Source organism: Nelumbo nucifera, chromosome 4 (assembly GCF_055504915.1).
Source record: "Nelumbo nucifera cultivar China Antique chromosome 4, China Antique-T2T, whole genome shotgun sequence".
Classification (NCBI taxonomy): Eukaryota; Viridiplantae; Streptophyta; class Magnoliopsida; order Proteales; family Nelumbonaceae; genus Nelumbo; species Nelumbo nucifera.
Genome location: NC_142652.1, coordinates 52,248,579 through 52,270,326, shown reverse-complemented (window position 1 = coordinate 52,270,326; position 21,748 = coordinate 52,248,579). Strand labels below are relative to the sequence as shown.

Below are 21,748 nucleotides of genomic sequence, written 5' to 3'. Positions count from 1 at the left end.
CGTAGGAGCTTGTGCACGGTTACCAAGGGAGGAAGGCTGCATACACAGTTTTTTCAAGTCTAAAACAATTAATGGAGGGGAGCAAGATAGTGCACAAAGATCTAAGCGAGCATGAATTAAACGGGTGCGATCATACCAGCACTAATGCACCGGATCTCATCAGAACTCCGAAGTTAAGCGTGCTTGGGCGAGAGTAGTACTCGGAAGGGTGACCTCCTGGGAAGTCCTCGTGTTGCACCCCAATTTTATTAATATTTTATTTTGATTTGTATTTGCAAATTCCATTTGTTGTTTCTGGAAGACAACTGGAAACAATGCGTCGGATACTCGGACCATTTGCGGCACGATCGTCATTACTGAATGGCAACGATGCAAGAACCGGGCTTTCGGCATTCGTCGTGCATTGTGGGCCCCGCGATAGTATTGCATCTATCCGGGGGTGCGGCAGATCTAAAAAGCAAACACTCTGCTCACGTAAGAGCTTGTGCACGGTTACCAAGGGAGGAAGGCTGCATACACAGTTTTTTCAAGTCTAAAACAATTAATGGAGGGGAGCAAGATAGTGCATAAAGATCTAAGCGAGCATGAATTAAACGGGTGCGATCATACCAGCACTAATGCACCGGATCCCATCAGAACTCCGAAGTTAAGTGTGCTTGGGCGAGAGTAGTATTAGGATGGGTGACCTCCTGGGAAGTCCTTGTGTTACCCCCCAATTTTATTAATATTTTATTTCGATATCGTATTTGCAAATTCCATTTGTCGTGTCGGCGAGACAAACTCAAACAACGCGCCGGATACTCGGACCATTTGCGGCACGATCGTCATTACTGAAAGGGAACCGTGCAAAAACCGGGCTTTTGGCATTCGTCGTGCATTGTGGGCCCCGCGATAATATTGCATCTATCCGGGGGTGCGGCAGATCTGAAAAGAAAACACTCTGCTCACGTAGGAGCTTGTGCACGGTTACCAAGGGAGGAAGGCTGCATACACAGTTTTTTCAAGTCTAAAACAATTAATGGAGGGGAGCAAGATAGTGCATAAAGATCTAAGCGAGCTTGAATTAAACGGGTGCGATCATACCAGCACTAATGCACCGGATCCCATTAGAACTCCGAAGTTAAGTGTGCATGGGCGGGAGTAGTCCTAGGATGGGTGACCTCCTGGGAAGTCCTCGTGTTGCACCCCAATTTTATTAATATTTTATTTCGATATCGTATTTGCAAATTCCATTTGTCGTTTCGGCGAGACAAACGCAAACAACGCGCCGGATACTCGTACCATTTGCGGCACGATTGTCATTACTGAATGGGAACCGTGAAAAAACCGGGCTTTTGGCATTCGTCTTGCATTGTGGGCCCCGCGATAGTATTGCATCTATCCGGGGGTGCGGCAGATCTGAAAAGCAAACACTCTGCTCACGTAGGAGCTTGTGCACGGTTACCAAGAGAGGAAGGCTGCATACACAGTTTTTTCAAGTCTAAAACAATTAATGGAGGGGAGCAAGATAGTGCATAAAGATCTAAGGGAGCATGAATTAAACGGGTGCGATCATACCAGCACTAATGCACCGGATCCCATCAGAACTCCGAAGTTAAGTGTGCATGGGCGGGAGTAGTCCTAGGATGGGTGACCTCTTGGGAAGTCCTCGTGTTGCTCCCCAATTTTATTAATATTTTATTTCGATATCGTATTTGCAAATTCCATTTGTCGTTTCGGCGAGACAAACGCAAACAACGCGCCGGATACTCGGACCATTTGCGGCACGATTGTCATTACTGAATGGGAACCGTGAAAAAACCGGGCTTTTGGCATTCGTCTTGCATTGTGGGCCCCGCGGTAGTATTGCATCTATCCGGGGGTGCGGCAGATCTAAAAAGCAAACACTCTGCTCACGTAAGAGCTTGTGCACGGTTACCAAGGGAGGAAGGCTGCATACAGTTTTTTTCAAGTCTAAAACAATTAATGGAGGGGAGCAAGATAGTGCATAAAGATCTAAGCGAGCATGAATTAAACGGGTGCGATCATACCAGCACTAATGCACCGTATCCCATCAGAACTCCGAAGTTAAGCGTGCTTGGGCCAGAGTAGTACTAGGATGGGTGACCTCCTGGGAAGTCCTCGTGTTGCACCCCAATTTTATTAATATTTTATTTTGATTTGTATTTGCAAATTCCATTTGTTGTTTCTGGGAGACAACTGGAAACAATGCGTCGGATACTCGGACCATTTGCGGCACGATCGTCATTACTGAATGGCAACGATGCAAGAACCGGGCTTTCGGCATTCGTCATGCATTGTGGGCCCCGCGATAGTATTGCATCTATCCGGGGGTGCGGCAGATCTGAAATACAAACACTCTGCTCACGTAGGAGCTTGTGCACGGTTACCAAGGGAGGAAGGCTGCATACACAGTTTTTTCAAATCTAAAACAATTAATGGAGGGGAGCAAGATAGTGCATAAAGATCTAAGCGAGCATGAATTAAACGGGTGCGATCATACCAGCACTAATGCACCGGATCCCATCAGAACTCCGAAGTTAAGCGTGCTTGGGCGAGAGTAGTACTAGGATGGGTGACCTCTTGGGAAGTCCTCGTGTTGCACCCCAATTTTATTAATATTTTATTTTGATTTGTATTTGCAAATTCCATTTGTTGTTTCTGGGAGACAACTGGAAACAATGCGTCGGATACTCGGACCATTTGCGGCACGATCGTCATTACTGAATGGCAACGATGCAAGAACCGGCCTTTCGGCATTCGTCATGCATTGTGGGCCCCGCGATAGTATTGCATCTATCCGGGGGTGCGGCAGATCTGAAATGCAAACACTCTGCTCACGTAGGAGCTTGTGCACGGTTACCAAGGGAGGAAGGCTGCATACACAGATTTTTCAAATCTAAAACAAATAATGGAGGGGAGCAAGATAGTGCATAAAGATCTAAGCGAGCATGAATTAAACGGGTGCGATCATACCAGCACTAATGCATCGGATCCCATCAGAACTCCGAAGTTAAGTGTGCATGGGCGGGAGTAGTCCTAGGATGGGTGACCTCCTGGGAAGTCCTCGTGTTGCACCCCAATTTTATTAATATTTTATTTCGATATCGTATTTGCAAATTCCATTTGTCGTTTCGGCGAGACAAACGCAAACAACGCGCCGGATACTCGGACCATTTGCGGCACGATTGTCATTACTGAATGGGAACCGTGAAAAAACCGGGCTTTTGGCATTCGTCGTGCATTGTGGGCCCCGCGATAGTATTGGTTCTATCCGGGGGTGCGGCAGATCTAAAAAGCAAACACTCTGCTCACGTAAGAGCTTGTGCACGGTTACCAAGGGAGGAAGGCTGCATACACAGTTTTTTTCAAGTCTAAAACAATTAATGGAGGGGAGCAAGATAGTGCATAAAGATCTAAGCGAGCATGAATTAAACGGGTGCGATCATACCAGCACTAATGCACCGGATCCCATCAGAACTCCGAAATTAAGCGTGCTTGGGCGAGAGTAGTACTAGGATGGGTGACCTCCTGGGAAGTCCTCGTGTTGCACCCCAATTTTATTAATATTTTATTTTGATTTGTATTTGCAAATTCCATTTGTTGTTTCTGGGAGACAACTGGAAACAATGCGTCGGATACTCGGACCATTTGCGGCACGATCGTCATTACTGAATGGCAACGATGCAAGAACCGGGCTTTCGGCATTCGTCATGCATTGTGGGCCCCGCGATAGTATTGCATCTATCCGGGGGTGCGGCAGATCTAAAAAGCAAACACTCTGCTCACGTAAGAGCTTGTGCACGGTTACCAAGGGAGGAAGGCTGCATACACAGTTTTTTTCAAGTCTAAAACAATTAATGGAGGGGAGCAAGATAGTGCATAAAGATCTAAGCGAGCATGAATTAAACGGGTGCGATCATACCAGCACTAATGCACCGGATCCCATCAGAACTCCGAAGTTAAGCGTGCTTGGGCGAGAGTAGTACTAGGATGGGTGACCTCCTGGGAAGTCCTCGTGTTGCACCCCAATTTTATTAATATTTTATTTTGATTTGTATTTGCAAATTCCATTTGTTGTTTCTGGGAGACAACTGGAAACAATGCGTCGGATACTCGGACCATTTGCGGCACGATCGTCATTACTGAATGGCAACGATGCAAGAACCGGGCTTTCGGCATTCGTCATGCATTGTGGGCCCCGCGATAGTATTGCATCTATCCGGGGGTGCGGCAGATCTAAAAAGCAAACACTCTGCTCACGTAAGAGCTTGTGCACGGTTACCAAGGGAGGAAGGCTGCATACACAGTTTTTTCAAGTCTAAAACAATTAATGGAGGGGAGCAAGATAGTGCATAAAGATCTAAGCGAGCATGAATTAAACGGGTGCGATCATACCAGCACTAATGCACCGGATCCCATCAGAACTCCGAAGTTAAGCGTGCTTGGGCGAGAGTAGTACTAGGATGGGTGACCTCCTGGGAAGTCCTCGTGTTGCACCCCAATTTTATTAATATTTTATTTTGATTTGTATTTGCAAATTCCATTTGTTGTTTCTGGTAGACAACTGGAAACAATGCGTCGGATACTCGGACCATTTGCGGCACGATCGTCATTACTGAATGGCAACGATGCAAGAACCGGGCTTTCGGCATTCGTCATGCATTGTGGGCCCCGCGATAGTATTGCATCTATCCGGGGGTGCGGCAGATCTGAAATGCAAACACTCTGCTCACGTAGGAGCTTGTGCACGGTTACCAAGGGTGGAAGGCTGCATACATAGTTTTTTCAAATCTAAAACAATTAATGGAGGGGAGCAAGATAGTGCATAAAGATCTAAGCGAGCATGAATTAAACGGGTGCGATCATACCAGCACTAATGCACCGGATCCCATCAGAACTCCGAAGTTAAGTGTGCATGGGCGGGAGTAGTCCTAGGATGGGTGACCTCCTGGGAAGTCCTCGTGTTGCACCCCAATTTTATTAATATTTTATTTCGATATCGCATTTGCAAATTCCATTTGTCGTTTCGGCGAGACAAACGCAAACAACGCGCCGGATACTCGGACCATTTGCGGCACAATCGTCATTACTGAATGAGAACCGTGCAAAAACCGGGCTTTTGGCATTCGTCGTGCATTGTGGGCCCCGCGATAGTATTGCATCTATCCGGGGGTGCGACAGATCTGAAAAGCAAACACTCTGCTCACGTAGGAGCTTGTGCACGGTTACCAAGGGAGGAAGGCTGCATACACAGTTTTTTCAAATCTAAAACAATTAATGGAGGGGAGCAAGATAGTGCACAAAGATCTAAGCGAGCATGAATTAAACGGGTGCGATCATACCAGCACTAATGCACCGGATCTCATCAGAACTCCGAAGTTAAGCGTGCTTGGGCGAGAGTAGTATTAGGAAGGGTGACCTCCTGGGAAGTCCTCGTGTTGCACCCCAATTTTATTAATATTTTATTTTGATTTGTATTTGCAAATTCCATTTGTTGTTTCTAGGAGACAACTGGAAACAATGCGTCGGATACTCGGACCATTTGCGGCACGATCGTCATTACTGAATGGCAACGATGCAAGAACCGGGCTTTCGGCATTCGTCGTGCATTGTGGGCCCCGCGATAGTATTGCATCTATCCGGAGGTGCGGCAGATCTGAAAAGCAAACACTCCGCTCACGTAGGAGCTTGTGCACGGTTACCAAGGGAGGAAGGCTGCATACACATTTTTTTCAAATCTAAAACAATTAATGGAAGGGAGCAAGATAGTTCATAAAGATCTAAGCGAGCATGAATTAAACGGGTGCGATCATACCAGCACAAATGCACCGGATCCCATCAGAACTCCGAAGTTAAGTGTGCTTGGGCGAGAGTAGTATTAGGATGGGTGACCTCCTGGGAAGTCCTTGTGTTTCACCCCAATTTTATTAATATTTTATTTCGATATCGTATTTGCAAATTCCATTTGTCGTGTCGGCGAGACAAACTCAAACAACGCGCCGGATACTCGGACCATTTGCGGCACGATCGTCATTACTGAATGGGAACCGTGCAAAAACCGGGCTTTTGGCATTCGTCGTGCATTGTGGGCCCCGCGATAGTATTGCATCTATCCGGGGGTGCGGCAGATCTGAAAAGCAAACACTCTGCTCACGTAGGAGCTTGTGCACGGTTACCAAGGGAGGAAGGCTGCATACACAGTTTTTTCAAGTCTAAAACAATTAATGGAGGGGAGCAAGATAGTGCATAAAGATCTAAGCGAGCATGAATTAAACGGGTGCGATCATACCAGCACTAATGCACCGGATCCCATCAGAACTCCGAAGTTAAGTGTGCATGGGCGGGAGTAGTCCTAGGATGGGTGACCTCCTGGGAAGTCCTCGTGTTGCACCCCAATTTTATTAATATTTTATTTCGATATCGTATTTGCAAATTCCATTTGTCGTTTCGGCGAGACAAACGCAAACAACGGGCCGGATACTCGTACCATTTGCGGCACGATTGTCATTACTGAATGGGAACCGTGAAAAAACCGGGCTTTTGGCATTCGTCGTGCATTGTGGGCCCCGCGATAGTATTGCATCTATTCGGGGGTGCGGCAGATCTAAAAAGCAAACACTCTGCTCACGTAAGAGCTTGTGCACGGTTACCAAGGGAGGAAGGCTGCATACACAGTTTTTTCAAGTCTAAAACAATTAATGGAGGGGAGCAAGATAGTGCATAAAGATCTAAGCGAGCCTGAATTAAACGGGTGCGATCATACCAGCACTAATGCACCGGATCCCATCAGAACTCCGAAGTTAAGCGTGCCTGGGCGAGAGTAGTCCTAGGATGGGTGACCTCCTGGGAAGTCCTCGTGTTGCACCCCAATTTCATTAATATTTTATTTTGATTTGTATTTGCAAATTCCATTTGTTGTTTCTGGGAGACAACTGGAAACAATGCGTCGGATACTCGGACCATTTGCGGCACGATCGTCATTACTGAATGGCAACGATGCAAGAACCGGGCTTTCGGCATTCGTCATGCATTGTGGGCCCCGCGATAGTATTGCTTCTATCCGGGGGTGCGGCAGATCTGAAATACAAACACTCTGCTCACGTAGGAGCTTGTGCACGGTTACCAAGGGAGGAAGGCTGCATACACAGTTTTTTCAAATCTAAAACAATTAATGGAGGGGAGCAAGATAGTGCATAAAGATCTAAGCGAGCATGAATTAAATGGGTGCGATCATACCAGCACTAATGCACCGGATCCCATCAGAACTCCGAAGTTAAGCGTGCTTGGGCGAGAGTAGTACTAGGATGGGTGACCTCCTGGGAAGTCCTCGTGTTGCACCCCAATTTTATTAATATTTTATTTTGATTTGTATTTGCAAATTCCATTTGTTGTTTCTGGGAGACAACTGGAAACAATGCGTCGGATACTCGGACCATTTGCGGCACGATCGTCATTACTGAATGGCAACGATGCAAGAACCGGGCTTTCGGCATTCGTCATGCATTGTGGGCCCCGCGATAGTATTGCATCTATCCGGGGGTGCGGCAGATCTGAAATGCAAACACTCTGCTCACGTAGGAGCTTGTGCACGGTTACCAAGGGAGGAAGGCTGCATACACAGTTTTTTCAAATCTAAAACAATTAATGGAGGGGAGCAAGATAGTGCATAAAGATCTAAGCGAGCATGAATTAAACGGGTGCGATCATACCAGCACTGATGCACCGGATCCCATCAGAACTCCGAAGTTAAGTGTGCATGGGCGGGAGTAGTCCTAGGATGGGTGACCTCCTGGGAAGTCCTCGTGTTGCACCCCAATTTTATTAATATTTTATTTCGATATCGCATTTGCAAATTCCATTTGTCGTTTCGGCGAGACAAACGCAAACAACGCGCCGGATACTCGGACCATTTGCGGCACAATCGTCATTACTGAATGAGAACCGTGCAAAAACCGGGCTTTTGGCATTCGTCGTGCATTGTGGGCCCCGCGATAGTATTGCATCTATCCGGGGGTGCGACAGATCTGAAAAGCAAACACTCTGCTCACGTAGGAGCTTGTGCACGGTTACCAAGGGAGGAAGGCTGCATACACAGTTTTTTCAAGTCTAAAACAATTAATGGAGGGGAGCAAGATAGTGCACAAAGATCTAAGCGAGCATGAATTAAACGGGTGCGATCATACCAGCACTAATGCACCGGATCTCATCAGAACTCCGAAGTTAAGCGTGCTTGGGCGAGAGTAGTACTCGGAAGGGTGACCTCCTGGGAAGTCCTCGTGTTGCACCCCAATTTTATTAATATTTTATTTTGATTTGTATTTGCAAATTCCATTTGTTGTTTCTGGAAGACAACTGGAAACAATGCGTCGGATACTCGGACCATTTGCGGCACGATCGTCATTACTGAATGGCAACGATGCAAGAACCGGGCTTTCGGCATTCGTCGTGCATTGTGGGCCCCGCGATAGTATTGCATCTATCCGGGGGTGCGGCAGATCTAAAAAGCAAACACTCTGCTCACGTAAGAGCTTGTGCACGGTTACCAAGGGAGGAAGGCTGCATACACAGTTTTTTCAAGTCTAAAACAATTAATGGAGGGGAGCAAGATAGTGCATAAAGATCTAAGCGAGCATGAATTAAACGGGTGCGATCATACCAGCACTAATGCACCGGATCCCATCAGAACTCCGAAGTTAAGTGTGCTTGGGCGAGAGTAGTATTAGGATGGGTGACCTCCTGGGAAGTCCTTGTGTTGCACCCCAATTTTGTTAATATTTTATTTCGATATCGTATTTGCAAATTCCATTTGTCGTGTCGGCGAGACAAACTCAAACAACGCGCCGGATACTCGGACCATTTGCGGCACGATCGTCATTACTGAAAGGGAACCGTGCAAAAACCGGGCTTTTGGCATTCGTCGTGCATTGTGGGCCCCGCGATAGTATTGCATCTATCCGGGGGTGCGGCAGATCTGAAAAGAAAACACTCTGCTCACGTAGGAGCTTGTGCACGGTTACCAAGGGAGGAAGGCTGCATACACAGTTTTTTCAAGTCTAAAACAATTAATGGAGGGGAGCAAGATAGTGCATAAAGATCTAAGCGAGCTTGAATTAAACGGGTGCGATCATACCAGCACTAATGCACCGGATCCCATTAGAACTCCGAAGTTAAGTGTGCATGGGCGGGAGTAGTCCTAGGATGGGTGACCTCCTGGGAAGTCCTCGTGTTGCACCCCAATTTTATTAATATTTTATTTCGATATCGTATTTGCAAATTCCATTTGTCGTTTCGGCGAGACAAACGCAAACAACGCGCCGGATACTCGTACCATTTGCGGCACGATTGTCATTACTGAATGGGAACCGTGAAAAAACCGGGCTTTTGGCATTCGTCTTGCATTGTGGGCCCCGCGATAGTATTGCATCTATCCGGGGGTGCGGCAGATCTGAAAAGCAAACACTCTGCTCACGTAGGAGCTTGTGCACGGTTACCAAGAGAGGAAAGCTGCATACACAGTTTTTTCAAGTCTAAAACAATTAATGGAGGGGAGCAAGATAGTGCATAAAGATCTAAGGGAGCATGAATTAAACGGGTGCGATCATACCAGCACTAATGCACCGGATCCCATCAGAACTCCGAAGTTAAGTGTGCATGGGCGGGAGTAGTCCTAGGATGGGTGACCTCTTGGGAAGTCCTCGTGTTGCTCCCCAATTTTATTAATATTTTATTTCGATATCGTATTTGCAAATTCCATTTGTCGTTTCGGCGAGACAAACGCAAACAACGCGCCGGATACTCGGACCATTTGCGGCACGATTGTCATTACTGAATGGGAACCGTGAAAAAACCGGGCTTTTGGCATTCGTCTTGCATTGTGGGCCCCGCGATAGTATTGCATCTATCCGGGGGTGCGGCAGATCTAAAAAGCAAACACTCTGCTCACGTAAGAGCTTGTGCACGGTTACCAAGGGAGGAAGGCTGCATACACAGTTTTTTTCAAGTCTAAAACAATTAATGGAGGGGAGCAAGATAGTGCATAAAGATCTAAGCGAGCATGAATTAAACGGGTGCGATCATACCAGCACTAATGCACCGTATCCCATCAGAACTCCGAAGTTAAGCGTGCTTGGGCCAGAGTAGTACTAGGATGGGTGACCTCCTGGGAAGTCCTCGTGTTGCACCCCAATTTTATTAATATTTTATTTTGATTTGTATTTGCAAATTCCATTTGTTGTTTCTGGGAGACAACTGGAAACAATGCGTCGGATACTCGGACCATTTGCGGCACGATCGTCATTACTGAATGGCAACGATGCAAGAACCGGGCTTTCGGCATTCGTCATGCATTGTGGGCCCCGCGATAGTATTGCATCTATCCGGGGGTGCGGCAGATCTAAAAAGCAAACACTCTGCTCACGTAAGAGCTTGTGCACGGTTACCAAGGGAGGAAGGCTGCATACACAGTTTTTTTCAAGTCTAAAACAATTAATGGAGGGGAGCAAGATAGTGCATAAAGATCTAAGCGAGCATGAATTAAACGGGTGCGATCATACCAGCACTAATGCACCGGATCCCATCAGAACTCCGAAGTTAAGCGTGCTTGGGCGAGAGTAGTACTAGGATGGGTGACCTCCTGGGAAGTCCTCGTGTTGCACCCCAATTTTATTAATATTTTATTTTGATTTGTATTTGCAAATTCCATTTGTTGTTTCTGGGAGACAACTGGAAACAATGCGTCGGATACTCGGATCATTTGCGGCACGATCGTCATTACTGAATGGCAACGATGCAAGAACCGGGCTTTCGGCATTCGTCATGCATTGTGGGCCCCGCGATAGTATTGCATCTATCCGGGGGTGCGGCAGATCTAAAAAGCAAACACTCTGCTCACGTAAGAGCTTGTGCACGGTTACCAAGGGAGGAAGGCTGCATACACAGTTTTTTCAAGTCTAAAACAATTAATGGAGGGGAGCAAGATAGTGCATAAAGATCTAAGCGAGCATGAATTAAACGGGTGCGATCATACCAGCACTAATGCACCGGATCCCATCAGAACTCCGAAGTTAAGCGTGCTTGGGCGAGAGTAGTACTAGGATGGGTGACCTCCTGGGAAGTCCTCGTGTTGCACCCCAATTTTATTAATATTTTATTTTGATTTGTATTTGCAAATTCCATTTGTTGTTTCTGGTAGACAACTGGAAACAATGCGTCGGATACTCGGACCATTTGCGGCACGATCGTCATTACTGAATGGCAACGATGCAAGAACCGGGCTTTCGGCATTCGTCATGCATTGTGGGCCCCGCGATAGTATTGCATCTATCCGGGGGTGCGGCAGATCTGAAATGCAAACACTCTGCTCACGTAGGAGCTTGTGCACGGTTACCAAGGGTGGAAGGCTGCATACATAGTTTTTTCAAATCTAAAACAATTAATGGAGGGGAGCAAGATAGTGCATAAAGATCTAAGCGAGCATGAATTAAACGGGTGCGATCATACCAGCACTAATGCACCGGATCCCATCAGAACTCCGAAGTTAAGTGTGCATGGGCGGGAGTAGTCCTAGGATGGGTGACCTCCTGGGAAGTCCTCGTGTTGCACCCCAATTTTATTAATATTTTATTTCGATATCGCATTTGCAAATTCCATTTGTCGTTTCGGCGAGACAAACGCAAACAACGCGCCGGATACTCGGACCATTTGCGGCACAATCGTCATTACTGAATGAGAACCGTGCAAAAACCGGGCTTTTGGCATTCGTCGTGCATTGTGGGCCCCGCGATAGTATTGCATCTATCCGGGGGTGCGACAGATCTGAAAAGCAAACACTCTGCTCACGTAGGAGCTTGTGCACGGTTACCAAGGGAGGAAGGCTGCATACACAGTTTTTTCAAATCTAAAACAATTAATGGAGGGGAGCAAGATAGTGCACAAAGATCTAAGCGAGCATGAATTAAACGGGTGCGATCATACCAGCACTAATGCACCGGATCTCATCAGAACTCCGAAGTTAAGCGTGCTTGGGCGAGAGTAGTATTAGGAAGGGTGACCTCCTGGGAAGTCCTCGTGTTGCACCCCAATTTTATTAATATTTTATTTTGATTTGTATTTGCAAATTCCATTTGTTGTTTCTAGGAGACAACTGGAAACAATGCGTCGGATACTCGGACCATTTGCGGCACGATCGTCATTACTGAATGGCAACGATGCAAGAACCGGGCTTTCGGCATTCGTCGTGCATTGTGGGCCCCGCGATAGTATTGCATCTATCCGGAGGTGCGGCAGATCTGAAAAGCAAACACTCCGCTCACGTAGGAGCTTGTGCACGGTTACCAAGGGAGGAAGGCTGCATACACATTTTTTTCAAATCTAAAACAATTAATGGAAGGGAGCAAGATAGTTCATAAAGATCTAAGCGAGCATGAATTAAACGGGTGCGATCATACCAGCACAAATGCACCGGATCCCATCAGAACTCCGAAGTTAAGTGTGCTTGGGCGAGAGTAGTATTAGGATGGGTGACCTCCTGGGAAGTCCTTGTGTTTCACCCCAATTTTATTAATATTTTATTTCGATATCGTATTTGCAAATTCCATTTGTCGTGTCGGCGAGACAAACTCAAACAACGCGCCGGATACTCGGACCATTTGCGGCACGATCGTCATTACTGAATGGGAACCGTGCAAAAACCGGGCTTTTGGCATTCGTCGTGCATTGTGGGCCCCGCGATAGTATTGCATCTATCCGGGGGTGCGGCAGATCTGAAAAGCAAACACTCTGCTCACGTAGGAGCTTGTGCACGGTTACCAAGGGAGGAAGGCTGCATACACAGTTTTTTCAAGTCTAAAACAATTAATGGAGGGGAGCAAGATAGTGCATAAAGATCTAAGCGAGCATGAATTAAACGGGTGCGATCATACCAGCACTAATGCACCGGATCCCATCAGAACTCCGAAGTTAAGTGTGCATGGGCGGGAGTAGTCCTAGGATGGGTGACCTCCTGGGAAGTCCTCGTGTTGCACCCCAATTTTATTAATATTTTATTTCGATATCGTATTTGCAAATTCCATTTGTCGTTTCGGCGAGACAAACGCAAACAACGGGCCGGATACTCGTACCATTTGCGGCACGATTGTCATTACTGAATGGGAACCGTGAAAAAACCGGGCTTTTGGCATTCGTCGTGCATTGTGGGCCCCGCGATAGTATTGCATCTATTCGGGGGTGCGGCAGATCTAAAAAGCAAACACTCTGCTCACGTAAGAGCTTGTGCACGGTTACCAAGGGAGGAAGGCTGCATACACAGTTTTTTCAAGTCTAAAACAATTAATGGAGGGGAGCAAGATAGTGCATAAAGATCTAAGCGAGCCTGAATTAAACGGGTGCGATCATACCAGCACTAATGCACCGGATCCCATCAGAACTCCGAAGTTAAGCGTGCCTGGGCGAGAGTAGTACTAGGATGGGTGACCTCCTGGGAAGTCCTCGTGTTGCACCCCAATTTTATTAATATTTTATTTTGATTTGTATTTGCAAATTCCATTTGTTGTTTCTGGGAGACAACTGGAAACAATGCGTCGGATACTCGGACCATTTGCGGCACGATCGTCATTACTGAATGGCAACGATGCAAGAACCGGGCTTTCGGCATTCGTCATGCATTGTGGGCCCCGCGATAGTATTGCTTCTATCCGGGGGTGCGGCAGATCTGAAATACAAACACTCTGCTCACGTAGGAGCTTGTGCACGGTTACCAAGGGAGGAAGGCTGCATACACAGTTTTTTCAAATCTAAAACAATTAATGGAGGGGAGCAAGATAGTGCATAAAGATCTAAGCGAGCATGAATTAAATGGGTGCGATCATACCAGCACTAATGCACCGGATCCCATCAGAACTCCGAAGTTAAGCGTGCTTGGGCGAGAGTAGTACTAGGATGGGTGACCTCCTGGGAAGTCCTCGTGTTGCACCCCAATTTTATTAATATTTTATTTTGATTTGTATTTGCAAATTCCATTTGTTGTTTCTGGGAGACAACTGGAAACAATGCGTCGGATACTCGGACCATTTGCGGCACGATCGTCATTACTGAATGGCAACGATGCAAGAACCGGGCTTTCGGCATTCGTCATGCATTGTGGGCCCCGCGATAGTATTGCATCTATCCGGGGGTGCGGCAGATCTGAAATGCAAACACTCTGCTCACGTAGGAACTTGTGCACGGTTACCAAGGGAGGAAGGCTGCATACACAGTTTTTTCAAATCTTAAACAATTAATGGAGGGGAGCAAGATAGTGCATAAAGATCTAAGCGAGCATGAATTAAACGGGTGCGATCATACTAGCACTAATGCACCGGATCCCTTCAGAACTCCGAAGTTAAGTGTGCATGGGCGGGAGTAGTCCTAGGATGGGTGACCTCCTGGGAAGTCCTCGTGTTGCACCCCAATTTTATTAATATTTTATTGCGATATCGTATTTGCAAATTCCATTTGTCGTTTCGGCGAGACAAACGCAAACAACGCGCCGGATACTCGGACCATTTGCGGCACGATTGTCATTACTGAATGGGAACCGTGAAAAAACCGGGCTTTTGGCATTCGTCGTGCATTGTGGGCCCCGCGATAGTATTGCATCTATCCGGGGGTGCGGCAGATCTAAAAAGCAAACACTCTGCTCACGTAAGAGCTTGTGCACGGTTACCAAGGGAGGAAGGCTGCATACACAGTTTTTTTCGAGTCTAAAACAATTAATGGAGGGGAGCAAGATAGTGCATAAAGATCTAAGCGAGCATGAATTAAACGGGTGCGATCATACCAGCACTAATGCACCGGATCCCATCAGAACTCCGAAGTTAAGCGTGCTTGGGCGAGAGTAGTACTAGGATGGGTGACCTCCTGGGAAGTCCTCGTGTTGCACCCCAATTTTATTAATATTTTATTTTGATTTGTATTTGCAAATTCCATTTGTTGTTTCTGGGAGACAACTGGAAACAATGCGTCGGATACTCGGACCATTTGCGGCACGATCGTCATTACTGAATGGCAACGAAGCAAGAACCGGGCTTTCGGCATTCGTCATGCATTGTGGGCCCCGCGATAGTATTGCATCTATCCGGGGGTGCGGCAGATCTGAAATGCAAACACTCTGCTCACGTAGGAGCTTGTGCACGGTTACCAAGGGAGGAAGGCTGCATACACAGTTTTTTCAAATCTAAAACAAATAATGGAGGGGAGCAAGATAGTGCATAAAGATCTAAGCGAGCATGAATTAAACGGGTGCGATCATACCAGCACTAATGCATCGGATCCCATCAGAACTCCGAAGATAAGTGTGCATGGGCGGGAGTAGTCCTAGGATGGGTGACCTCCTGGGAAGTCCTCGTGTTGCACCCCAATTTTATTAATATTTTATTTCGATATCGTATTTGCAAATTCCATTTGTCGTTTCGGCGAGACAAACGCAAACAACGTGCCGGATACTCGGACCATTTGCGGCACGATTGTCATTACTGAATGGGAACCGTGAAAAAACCGGGCTTTTGGCATTCGTCGTGCATTGTGGGCCCCGCGATAGTATTGCATCTATCCGGGGGTGCGGCAGATCTAAAAAGCAAACACTCTGCTCACGTAAGAGCTTGTGCACGGTTACCAAGGGAGGAAGGCTGCATACACAGTTTTTTTCAAGTCTAAAACAATTAATGGAGGGGAGCAAGATAGTGCATAAAGATCTAAGCGAGCATGAATTAAATGGGTGCGATCATACCAGCACTAATGCACCGGATCCCATCAGAACTCCGAAATTAAGCGTGCTTGGGCGAGAGTAGTACTAGGATGGGTGACCTCCTGGGAAGTCCTCGTGTTGCACCCCAATTTTATTAATATTTTATTTTGATTTGTATTTGCAAATTCCATTTGTTGTTTCTGGGAGACAACTGGAAACAATGCGTCGGATACTCGGACCATTTGCGGCACGATCGTCATTACTGAATGGCAACGATGCAAGAACCGGGCTTTCGGCATTCGTCATGCATTGTGGGCCCCGCGATAGTATTGCATCTATCCGGGGGTGTGGCAGATCTGAAATACAAACACTCTGCTCACGTAGGAGCTTGTGCACGGTTACCAAGGGTGGAAGGCTGCATACACAGTTTTTTCAAATCTAAAACAATTAATGGAGGGGAGCAAGATAGTGCATAAAGATCTAAGCGAGCATGAATTAAACGGGTGCGATCATACCAGCACTAATGCACCGGATCCCATCAGAACTCCGAAGTTAAGCGTGCTTGGGCGAGAGTAGTACTAGGATGGGTGACCTCCTGGGAAGTCCTCGTGTTGCACCCCAATTTTATTAATATTTTATTTTGATTTGTATTTGCAAATTCCATTTGTTGTTTCTGGGAGACAACTGGAAACAATGCGTCGGATACTCGGACCATTTGCGGCACGATCGTCATTACTGAATGGCAACGAAGCAAGAACCGGGCTTTCGGCATTCGTCATGCATTGTGGGCCCCGCGATAGTATTGCATCTATCCGGGGGTGCGGCAGATCTGAAATGCAAACACTCTGCTCACGTAGGAGCTTGTGCACGGTTACCAAGGGAGGAAGGCTGCATACACAGTTTTTTCAAATCTAAAACAAATAATGGAGGGGAGCAAGATAGTGCATAAAGATCTAAGCGAGCATGAATTAAACGGGTGCGATCATACCAGCACTAATGCACCGGATCCCATCAGAACTCCGAAGTTAAGTGTGCATGGGCGGGAGTAGTCCTAGGATGGGTGACCTCCTGGGAAGTCCTCGTGTTGCACCCCAATTTTATTAATATTTTATTTCGATATCGTATTTGCAAATTCCATTTGTCGTTTCGGCGAGACAAACGCAAACAACGCGCCGGATACTCGGACCATTTGCGGCACGATTGTCATTACTGAATGGGAACCGTGAAAAAACCGGGCTTTTGGCATTCGTCTTGCATTGTGGGCCCCGCGATAGTATTGCATCTATCCGGGGGTGCGGCAGATCTAAAAAGCAAACACTCTGCTCACGTAGGAGCTTGTGCACGGTTACCAAGGGAGGAAGGCTGCATACACAGTTTTTTTCAAGTCTAAAACAATTAATGGAGGGGAGCAAGATAGTGCATAAAGATCTAAGCGAGCATGAATTAAACGGGTGCGATCATACCAGCACTAATGCACCGGATCCCATCAGAACTCCGAAGTTAAGCGTGCTTGGGCGAGAGTAGTACTAGGATGGGTGACCTCCTGGGAAGTCCTCGTGTTGCACCCCAATTTTATTAATATTTTATTTTGATTTGTATTTGCAAATTCCATTTGTTGTTTCTGGGAGACAACTGGAAACAATGCGTCGGATACTCGGACCATTTGCGGCACGATCGTCATTACTGAATGGCAACGATGCAAGAACCGGGCTTTCGGCATTCGTCCTGCATTGTGGGCCCCGCGATAGTATTGCATCTATCCGGGGGTGCGGCAGATCTAAAAAGCAAACACTCTGCTCACGTAAGAGCTTGTGCACGGTTACCAAGGGAGGAAGGCTGCATACACAGTTTTTTCAAGTCTAAAACAATTAATGGAGGGGAGCAAGATAGTGCATAAAGATCTAAGCGAGCATGAATTAAACGGGTGCGATCATACCAGCACTAATGCACCGGATCCCATCAGAACTCCGAAGTTAAGCGTGCTTGGGCGAGAGTAGTACTAGGATGGGTGACCTCCTGGGAAGTCCTCGTGTTGCACCCCAATTTTATTAATATTTTATTTTGATTTGTATTTGTAAATTCCATTTGTTGTTTCTGGTAGACAACTGGAAACAATGCGTCGGATACTCGGACCATTTGCGGCACGATCGTCATTACTGAATGGCAACGATGCAAGAACCGGGCTTTCGGCATTCGTCATGCATTGTGGGCCCCGCGATAGTATTGCATCTATCCGGGGGTGCGGCAGATCTGAAATGCAAACACTCTGCTCACGTAGGAGCTTGTGCACGGTTACCAAGGGTGGAAGGCTGCATACACAGTTTTTTCAAATCTAAATCAATTAATGGAGGGGAGCAAGATAGTGCATAAAGATCTAAGCGAGCATGAATTAAACGGGTGCGATCATACCAGCACTAATGCACCGGATCCCATCAGAACTCCGAAGTTAAGTGTGCATGGGCGGGAGTAGTCCTAGGATGGGTGACCTCCTGGGAAGTCCTCGTGTTGCACCCCAATTTTATTAATATTTTATTTCGATATCGCATTTGCAAATTCCATTTGTCGTTTCGGCGAGACAAACGCAAACAACGCGCCGGATACTCGGACCATTTGCGGCACAATCGTCATTACTGAATGAGAACCGTGCAAAAACCGGGCTTTTGGCATTCGTCGTGCATTGTGGGCCCCGCGATAGTATTGCATCTATCCGGGGGTGCGACAGATCTGAAAAGCAAACACTCTGCTCACGTAGGAGCTTGTGCACGGTTACCAAGGGAGGAAGGCTGCATACACAGTTTTTTCAAGTCTAAAACAATTAATGGAGGGGAGCAAGATAGTGCACAAAGATCTAAGCGAGCATGAATTAAACGGGTGCGATCATACCAGCACTAATGCACCGGATCTCATCAGAACTCCGAAGTTAAGCGTGCTTGGGCGAGAGTAGTATTAGGAAGGGTGACCTCCTGGGAAGTCCTCGTGTTGCACCCCAATTTTATTAATATTTTATTTTGATTTGTATTTGCAAATTCCATTTGTTGTTTCTGGGAGACAACTGGAAACAATGCGTCGGATACTCGGACCATTTGCGGCACGATCGTCATTACTGAATGGCAACGATGCAAGAACCGGGCTTTCGGCATTCGTCGTGCATTGTGGGCCCCGCGATAGTATTGCATCTATCCGGAGGTGCGGCAGATCTGAAAAGCAAACACTCCGCTCACGTAGGAGCTTGTGCACGGTTACCAAGGGAGGAAGGCTGCATACACATTTTTTTCAAATCTAAAACAATTAATGGAAGGGAGCAAGATAGTTCATAAAGATCTAAGCGAGCATGAATTAAACGGGTGCGATCATACCAGCACAAATGCACCGGATCCCATCAGAACTCCGAAGTTAAGTGTGCTTGGGCGAGAGTAGTATTAGGATGGGTGACCTCCTGGGAAGTCCTTGTGTTTCACCCCAATTTTATTAATATTTTATTTCGATATCGTATTTGCAAATTCCATTTGTCGTGTCGGCGAGACAAACTCAAACAACGCGCCGGATACTCGGACCATTTGCGGCACGATCGTCATTACTGAATGGGAACCGTGCAAAAACCGGGCTTTTGGCATTCGTCGTGCATTGTGGGCCCCGCGATAGTATTGCATCTATCCGGGGGTGCGGCAGATCTGAAAAGCAAACACTCTGCTCACGTAGGAGCTTGTGCACGGTTACCAAGGGAGGAAGGCTGCATACACAGTTTTTTCAAGTCTAAAACAATTAATGGAGGGGAGCAAGATAGTGCATAAAGATCTAAGCGAGCATGAATTAAACGGGTGCGATCATACCAGCACTAATGCACCGGATCCCATCAGAACTCCGAAGTTAAGTGTGCATGGGCGGGAGTAGTCCTAGGATGGGTGACCTCCTGGGAAGTCCTCGTGTTGCACCCCAATTTTATTAATATTTTATTTCGATATCGTATTTGCAAATTCCATTTGTCGTTTCGGCGAGACAAACGCAAACAACGCGCCGGATACTCGTACCATTTGCGGCACGATTGTCATTACTGAATTGGAACCATGAAAAAACCGGGCTTTTGGCATTCGTCGTGCATTGTGGGCCCCGCGATAGTATTGCATCTATTCGGGGGTGCGGCAGATCTAAAAAGCAAACAATCTGCTCACGTAAGAGCTTGTGCACGGTTACCAAGGGAGGAAGGCTGCATACACAGTTTTTTCAAGTCTAAAACAATTAATGGAGGGGAGCAAGATAGTGCATAAAGATCTAAGCGAGCCTGAATTAAACGGGTGTGATCATACCAGCACTAATGCACCGGATCCCATCAGAACTCCGAAGTTAAGCGTGCCTGGGCGAGAGTAGTACTAGGATGGGTGACCTCCTGGGAAGTCCTCGTGTTGCACCCCAATTTTATTAATATTTTATTTTGATTTGTATTTGCAAATTCCATTTGTTGTTTCTGGGAGACAACTGGAAACAATGCGTCGGATACTCGGACCATTTGCGGCACGATCGTCATTACTGAATGGCAACGATGCAAGAACCGGGCTTTCGGCATTCGTCATGCATTGTGGGCCCCGCGATAGTATTGCATCTATCCGGGGGTGCGGCAGATCTGAAATACAAACACTCTGCTCACGTAGGAGCTTGTGCACGGTTACCAAGGGAGGAAGGCTGCATACACAATTTTTTCAAATCTAAAACAATTAATGGAGGGGAGCAAGATAGTGCATAAAGATCTAAGCGAGCATGAATTAAACGGGTGCGATCATACCAGCACTAATGCACCGGATCCCATCAGAACTCCGAAGTTAAGCGTGCTTGGGCGAGAGTAGTACTAGGATGGGTGACCTCCTGGGAAGTCCTCGTGTTGCACCCCAATTTTATTAATATTTTATTTTGATTTGTATTTGCAAATTCCATTTGTTGTTTCTGGGAGACAACTGGAAACAATGCGTCGGATACTCGGACCATTTGCGGCACGATCGTCATTACTGAATGGCAACGATGCAAGAACCGGGCTTTCGGCATTCGTCATGCATTGTGGGCCCCGCGATAGTATTGCATCTATCCGGGGGTGCGGCAGATCTGAAATGTAAACACTCTGCTAACGTAGGAACTTGTGCACGGTTACCAAGGGAGGAAAGCTGCATACACAGTTTTTTCAAATCTTAAACAATTAATGGAGGGGAGCAAGATAGTGCATAAAGATCTAAGCGAGCATGAATTAAACGGGTGCGATCATACTAGCACTAATGCACCGGATCCCATCAGAACTCCGAAGTTAAGTGTGCATGGGCGGGAGTAGTCCTAGGATGGGTGACCTCCTGGGAAGTCCTCGTGTTGCACCCCAATTTTATTAATATTTTATTGCGATATCGTATTTGCAAATTCCATTTGTCGTTTCGGCGAGACAAACGCAAACAACGCGCTGGATACTCGGACCATTTGCGGCACGATTGTCATTACTGAATGGGAACCGTGAAAAAACCGGGCTTTTGGCATTCGTCGTGCATTGTGGGCCCCGCGATAGTATTGCATCTATCCGGGGGTGCGGCAGATCTAAAAAGCAAACACTCTGCTCACGTAGGAGCTTGTGCACGGTTACCAAGGGAGGAAGGCTGCATACACAGTTTTTTCAAGTCTAAAACAATTAATGGAGGGGAGCAAGATAGTGCATAAAGATCTAAGCGAGCATGAATTAAACGGGTGCGATCATACCAGCACTAATGCACCGAATCCCATCAGAACTCTGAAGTTAAGCGTGCTCGGGCGAGAGTAGTACTAGGATGGGTGACCTCCTGGGAAGTCCTCGTGTTGCACCCCAATTTTATTAATATTTTATTTTGATTTGTATTTGCAAATTCCATTTGTTGTTTCTGGGAGATACTGGAAACAATGCGTCGGATACTCGGATCATTTGCGGCACGATCGTCATTACTGAATGGCCACGATGCAAGAACCGGGCTTTCGGCATTCGTCCTGCATTGTGGGCCCCGTGATAGTATTGCATCTATCCGG

General features: G+C 46.8%; 46 non-coding genes across 46 annotated transcripts; all 46 read left to right on the top strand.

The window, feature by feature from the left end:
* Positions 1-122: 122 nt before the first annotated feature.
* LOC148796843 (5S ribosomal RNA) lies at positions 123-241 on the top strand. The gene has a single exon (XR_016073062.1). It is a non-coding gene; the product is annotated as a 5S ribosomal RNA (ribosomal RNA).
* A 354-nt stretch (positions 242-595) lies between these two features.
* On the top strand, positions 596-714 carry LOC148796842 (5S ribosomal RNA). Its single transcript, XR_016070662.1, has one exon. It is a non-coding gene; the product is annotated as a 5S ribosomal RNA (ribosomal RNA).
* A 355-nt stretch (positions 715-1,069) lies between these two features.
* Positions 1,070-1,188, top strand: LOC148796841 (5S ribosomal RNA). Its single transcript, XR_016074905.1, has one exon. It is a non-coding gene; the product is annotated as a 5S ribosomal RNA (ribosomal RNA).
* Positions 1,189-1,543: 355 nt separating this feature from the next.
* Positions 1,544-1,662, top strand: LOC148796840 (5S ribosomal RNA). The gene has a single exon (XR_016069066.1). It is a non-coding gene; the product is annotated as a 5S ribosomal RNA (ribosomal RNA).
* Positions 1,663-2,016: 354 nt separating this feature from the next.
* LOC148796839 (5S ribosomal RNA) lies at positions 2,017-2,135 on the top strand. The gene has a single exon (XR_016069755.1). It is a non-coding gene; the product is annotated as a 5S ribosomal RNA (ribosomal RNA).
* A 354-nt stretch (positions 2,136-2,489) lies between these two features.
* LOC148796838 (5S ribosomal RNA) lies at positions 2,490-2,608 on the top strand. The gene has a single exon (XR_016069392.1). It is a non-coding gene; the product is annotated as a 5S ribosomal RNA (ribosomal RNA).
* Positions 2,609-2,962: 354 nt separating this feature from the next.
* On the top strand, positions 2,963-3,081 carry LOC148796837 (5S ribosomal RNA). Its single transcript, XR_016069052.1, has one exon. It is a non-coding gene; the product is annotated as a 5S ribosomal RNA (ribosomal RNA).
* Positions 3,082-3,437: 356 nt separating this feature from the next.
* On the top strand, positions 3,438-3,556 carry LOC148796836 (5S ribosomal RNA). Its single transcript, XR_016072525.1, has one exon. It is a non-coding gene; the product is annotated as a 5S ribosomal RNA (ribosomal RNA).
* Positions 3,557-3,911: 355 nt separating this feature from the next.
* Positions 3,912-4,030, top strand: LOC148796835 (5S ribosomal RNA). The gene has a single exon (XR_016073651.1). It is a non-coding gene; the product is annotated as a 5S ribosomal RNA (ribosomal RNA).
* Positions 4,031-4,384: 354 nt separating this feature from the next.
* On the top strand, positions 4,385-4,503 carry LOC148796834 (5S ribosomal RNA). The gene has a single exon (XR_016073640.1). It is a non-coding gene; the product is annotated as a 5S ribosomal RNA (ribosomal RNA).
* A 354-nt stretch (positions 4,504-4,857) lies between these two features.
* LOC148796833 (5S ribosomal RNA) lies at positions 4,858-4,976 on the top strand. The gene has a single exon (XR_016074022.1). It is a non-coding gene; the product is annotated as a 5S ribosomal RNA (ribosomal RNA).
* Positions 4,977-5,331: 355 nt separating this feature from the next.
* On the top strand, positions 5,332-5,450 carry LOC148796832 (5S ribosomal RNA). The gene has a single exon (XR_016074515.1). It is a non-coding gene; the product is annotated as a 5S ribosomal RNA (ribosomal RNA).
* A 354-nt stretch (positions 5,451-5,804) lies between these two features.
* Positions 5,805-5,923, top strand: LOC148796831 (5S ribosomal RNA). Its single transcript, XR_016075595.1, has one exon. It is a non-coding gene; the product is annotated as a 5S ribosomal RNA (ribosomal RNA).
* Positions 5,924-6,278: 355 nt separating this feature from the next.
* LOC148796830 (5S ribosomal RNA) lies at positions 6,279-6,397 on the top strand. The gene has a single exon (XR_016074021.1). It is a non-coding gene; the product is annotated as a 5S ribosomal RNA (ribosomal RNA).
* Positions 6,398-6,752: 355 nt separating this feature from the next.
* LOC148796829 (5S ribosomal RNA) lies at positions 6,753-6,871 on the top strand. The gene has a single exon (XR_016072584.1). It is a non-coding gene; the product is annotated as a 5S ribosomal RNA (ribosomal RNA).
* A 354-nt stretch (positions 6,872-7,225) lies between these two features.
* Positions 7,226-7,344, top strand: LOC148796828 (5S ribosomal RNA). Its single transcript, XR_016073629.1, has one exon. It is a non-coding gene; the product is annotated as a 5S ribosomal RNA (ribosomal RNA).
* A 354-nt stretch (positions 7,345-7,698) lies between these two features.
* LOC148796827 (5S ribosomal RNA) lies at positions 7,699-7,817 on the top strand. Its single transcript, XR_016073714.1, has one exon. It is a non-coding gene; the product is annotated as a 5S ribosomal RNA (ribosomal RNA).
* A 355-nt stretch (positions 7,818-8,172) lies between these two features.
* On the top strand, positions 8,173-8,291 carry LOC148796826 (5S ribosomal RNA). Its single transcript, XR_016073061.1, has one exon. It is a non-coding gene; the product is annotated as a 5S ribosomal RNA (ribosomal RNA).
* A 354-nt stretch (positions 8,292-8,645) lies between these two features.
* Positions 8,646-8,764, top strand: LOC148796825 (5S ribosomal RNA). Its single transcript, XR_016073413.1, has one exon. It is a non-coding gene; the product is annotated as a 5S ribosomal RNA (ribosomal RNA).
* Positions 8,765-9,119: 355 nt separating this feature from the next.
* LOC148796824 (5S ribosomal RNA) lies at positions 9,120-9,238 on the top strand. Its single transcript, XR_016074903.1, has one exon. It is a non-coding gene; the product is annotated as a 5S ribosomal RNA (ribosomal RNA).
* Positions 9,239-9,593: 355 nt separating this feature from the next.
* LOC148796823 (5S ribosomal RNA) lies at positions 9,594-9,712 on the top strand. The gene has a single exon (XR_016069065.1). It is a non-coding gene; the product is annotated as a 5S ribosomal RNA (ribosomal RNA).
* Positions 9,713-10,068: 356 nt separating this feature from the next.
* On the top strand, positions 10,069-10,187 carry LOC148796822 (5S ribosomal RNA). The gene has a single exon (XR_016069754.1). It is a non-coding gene; the product is annotated as a 5S ribosomal RNA (ribosomal RNA).
* Positions 10,188-10,542: 355 nt separating this feature from the next.
* Positions 10,543-10,661, top strand: LOC148796821 (5S ribosomal RNA). The gene has a single exon (XR_016073617.1). It is a non-coding gene; the product is annotated as a 5S ribosomal RNA (ribosomal RNA).
* Positions 10,662-11,015: 354 nt separating this feature from the next.
* LOC148796820 (5S ribosomal RNA) lies at positions 11,016-11,134 on the top strand. Its single transcript, XR_016073606.1, has one exon. It is a non-coding gene; the product is annotated as a 5S ribosomal RNA (ribosomal RNA).
* A 354-nt stretch (positions 11,135-11,488) lies between these two features.
* On the top strand, positions 11,489-11,607 carry LOC148796819 (5S ribosomal RNA). Its single transcript, XR_016074020.1, has one exon. It is a non-coding gene; the product is annotated as a 5S ribosomal RNA (ribosomal RNA).
* Positions 11,608-11,962: 355 nt separating this feature from the next.
* On the top strand, positions 11,963-12,081 carry LOC148796818 (5S ribosomal RNA). The gene has a single exon (XR_016074514.1). It is a non-coding gene; the product is annotated as a 5S ribosomal RNA (ribosomal RNA).
* Positions 12,082-12,435: 354 nt separating this feature from the next.
* LOC148796817 (5S ribosomal RNA) lies at positions 12,436-12,554 on the top strand. Its single transcript, XR_016075594.1, has one exon. It is a non-coding gene; the product is annotated as a 5S ribosomal RNA (ribosomal RNA).
* Positions 12,555-12,909: 355 nt separating this feature from the next.
* Positions 12,910-13,028, top strand: LOC148796816 (5S ribosomal RNA). The gene has a single exon (XR_016074019.1). It is a non-coding gene; the product is annotated as a 5S ribosomal RNA (ribosomal RNA).
* A 355-nt stretch (positions 13,029-13,383) lies between these two features.
* LOC148796815 (5S ribosomal RNA) lies at positions 13,384-13,502 on the top strand. Its single transcript, XR_016069230.1, has one exon. It is a non-coding gene; the product is annotated as a 5S ribosomal RNA (ribosomal RNA).
* Positions 13,503-13,856: 354 nt separating this feature from the next.
* On the top strand, positions 13,857-13,975 carry LOC148796814 (5S ribosomal RNA). Its single transcript, XR_016073595.1, has one exon. It is a non-coding gene; the product is annotated as a 5S ribosomal RNA (ribosomal RNA).
* Positions 13,976-14,329: 354 nt separating this feature from the next.
* Positions 14,330-14,448, top strand: LOC148796813 (5S ribosomal RNA). Its single transcript, XR_016069945.1, has one exon. It is a non-coding gene; the product is annotated as a 5S ribosomal RNA (ribosomal RNA).
* Positions 14,449-14,804: 356 nt separating this feature from the next.
* On the top strand, positions 14,805-14,923 carry LOC148796812 (5S ribosomal RNA). The gene has a single exon (XR_016073584.1). It is a non-coding gene; the product is annotated as a 5S ribosomal RNA (ribosomal RNA).
* A 354-nt stretch (positions 14,924-15,277) lies between these two features.
* Positions 15,278-15,396, top strand: LOC148796811 (5S ribosomal RNA). The gene has a single exon (XR_016070181.1). It is a non-coding gene; the product is annotated as a 5S ribosomal RNA (ribosomal RNA).
* Positions 15,397-15,752: 356 nt separating this feature from the next.
* On the top strand, positions 15,753-15,871 carry LOC148796810 (5S ribosomal RNA). Its single transcript, XR_016072524.1, has one exon. It is a non-coding gene; the product is annotated as a 5S ribosomal RNA (ribosomal RNA).
* A 354-nt stretch (positions 15,872-16,225) lies between these two features.
* On the top strand, positions 16,226-16,344 carry LOC148796809 (5S ribosomal RNA). The gene has a single exon (XR_016073572.1). It is a non-coding gene; the product is annotated as a 5S ribosomal RNA (ribosomal RNA).
* A 354-nt stretch (positions 16,345-16,698) lies between these two features.
* On the top strand, positions 16,699-16,817 carry LOC148796808 (5S ribosomal RNA). Its single transcript, XR_016074017.1, has one exon. It is a non-coding gene; the product is annotated as a 5S ribosomal RNA (ribosomal RNA).
* A 356-nt stretch (positions 16,818-17,173) lies between these two features.
* LOC148796807 (5S ribosomal RNA) lies at positions 17,174-17,292 on the top strand. Its single transcript, XR_016073559.1, has one exon. It is a non-coding gene; the product is annotated as a 5S ribosomal RNA (ribosomal RNA).
* Positions 17,293-17,646: 354 nt separating this feature from the next.
* LOC148796806 (5S ribosomal RNA) lies at positions 17,647-17,765 on the top strand. The gene has a single exon (XR_016073548.1). It is a non-coding gene; the product is annotated as a 5S ribosomal RNA (ribosomal RNA).
* A 354-nt stretch (positions 17,766-18,119) lies between these two features.
* Positions 18,120-18,238, top strand: LOC148796805 (5S ribosomal RNA). The gene has a single exon (XR_016074016.1). It is a non-coding gene; the product is annotated as a 5S ribosomal RNA (ribosomal RNA).
* A 355-nt stretch (positions 18,239-18,593) lies between these two features.
* Positions 18,594-18,712, top strand: LOC148796804 (5S ribosomal RNA). The gene has a single exon (XR_016074513.1). It is a non-coding gene; the product is annotated as a 5S ribosomal RNA (ribosomal RNA).
* A 354-nt stretch (positions 18,713-19,066) lies between these two features.
* Positions 19,067-19,185, top strand: LOC148796803 (5S ribosomal RNA). Its single transcript, XR_016075593.1, has one exon. It is a non-coding gene; the product is annotated as a 5S ribosomal RNA (ribosomal RNA).
* Positions 19,186-19,540: 355 nt separating this feature from the next.
* LOC148796802 (5S ribosomal RNA) lies at positions 19,541-19,659 on the top strand. Its single transcript, XR_016074015.1, has one exon. It is a non-coding gene; the product is annotated as a 5S ribosomal RNA (ribosomal RNA).
* Positions 19,660-20,014: 355 nt separating this feature from the next.
* LOC148796801 (5S ribosomal RNA) lies at positions 20,015-20,133 on the top strand. Its single transcript, XR_016070832.1, has one exon. It is a non-coding gene; the product is annotated as a 5S ribosomal RNA (ribosomal RNA).
* A 354-nt stretch (positions 20,134-20,487) lies between these two features.
* LOC148796800 (5S ribosomal RNA) lies at positions 20,488-20,606 on the top strand. Its single transcript, XR_016073537.1, has one exon. It is a non-coding gene; the product is annotated as a 5S ribosomal RNA (ribosomal RNA).
* Positions 20,607-20,960: 354 nt separating this feature from the next.
* Positions 20,961-21,079, top strand: LOC148796799 (5S ribosomal RNA). Its single transcript, XR_016075645.1, has one exon. It is a non-coding gene; the product is annotated as a 5S ribosomal RNA (ribosomal RNA).
* A 355-nt stretch (positions 21,080-21,434) lies between these two features.
* Positions 21,435-21,553, top strand: LOC148796798 (5S ribosomal RNA). Its single transcript, XR_016075379.1, has one exon. It is a non-coding gene; the product is annotated as a 5S ribosomal RNA (ribosomal RNA).
* Positions 21,554-21,748: the final 195 nt, after the last annotated feature.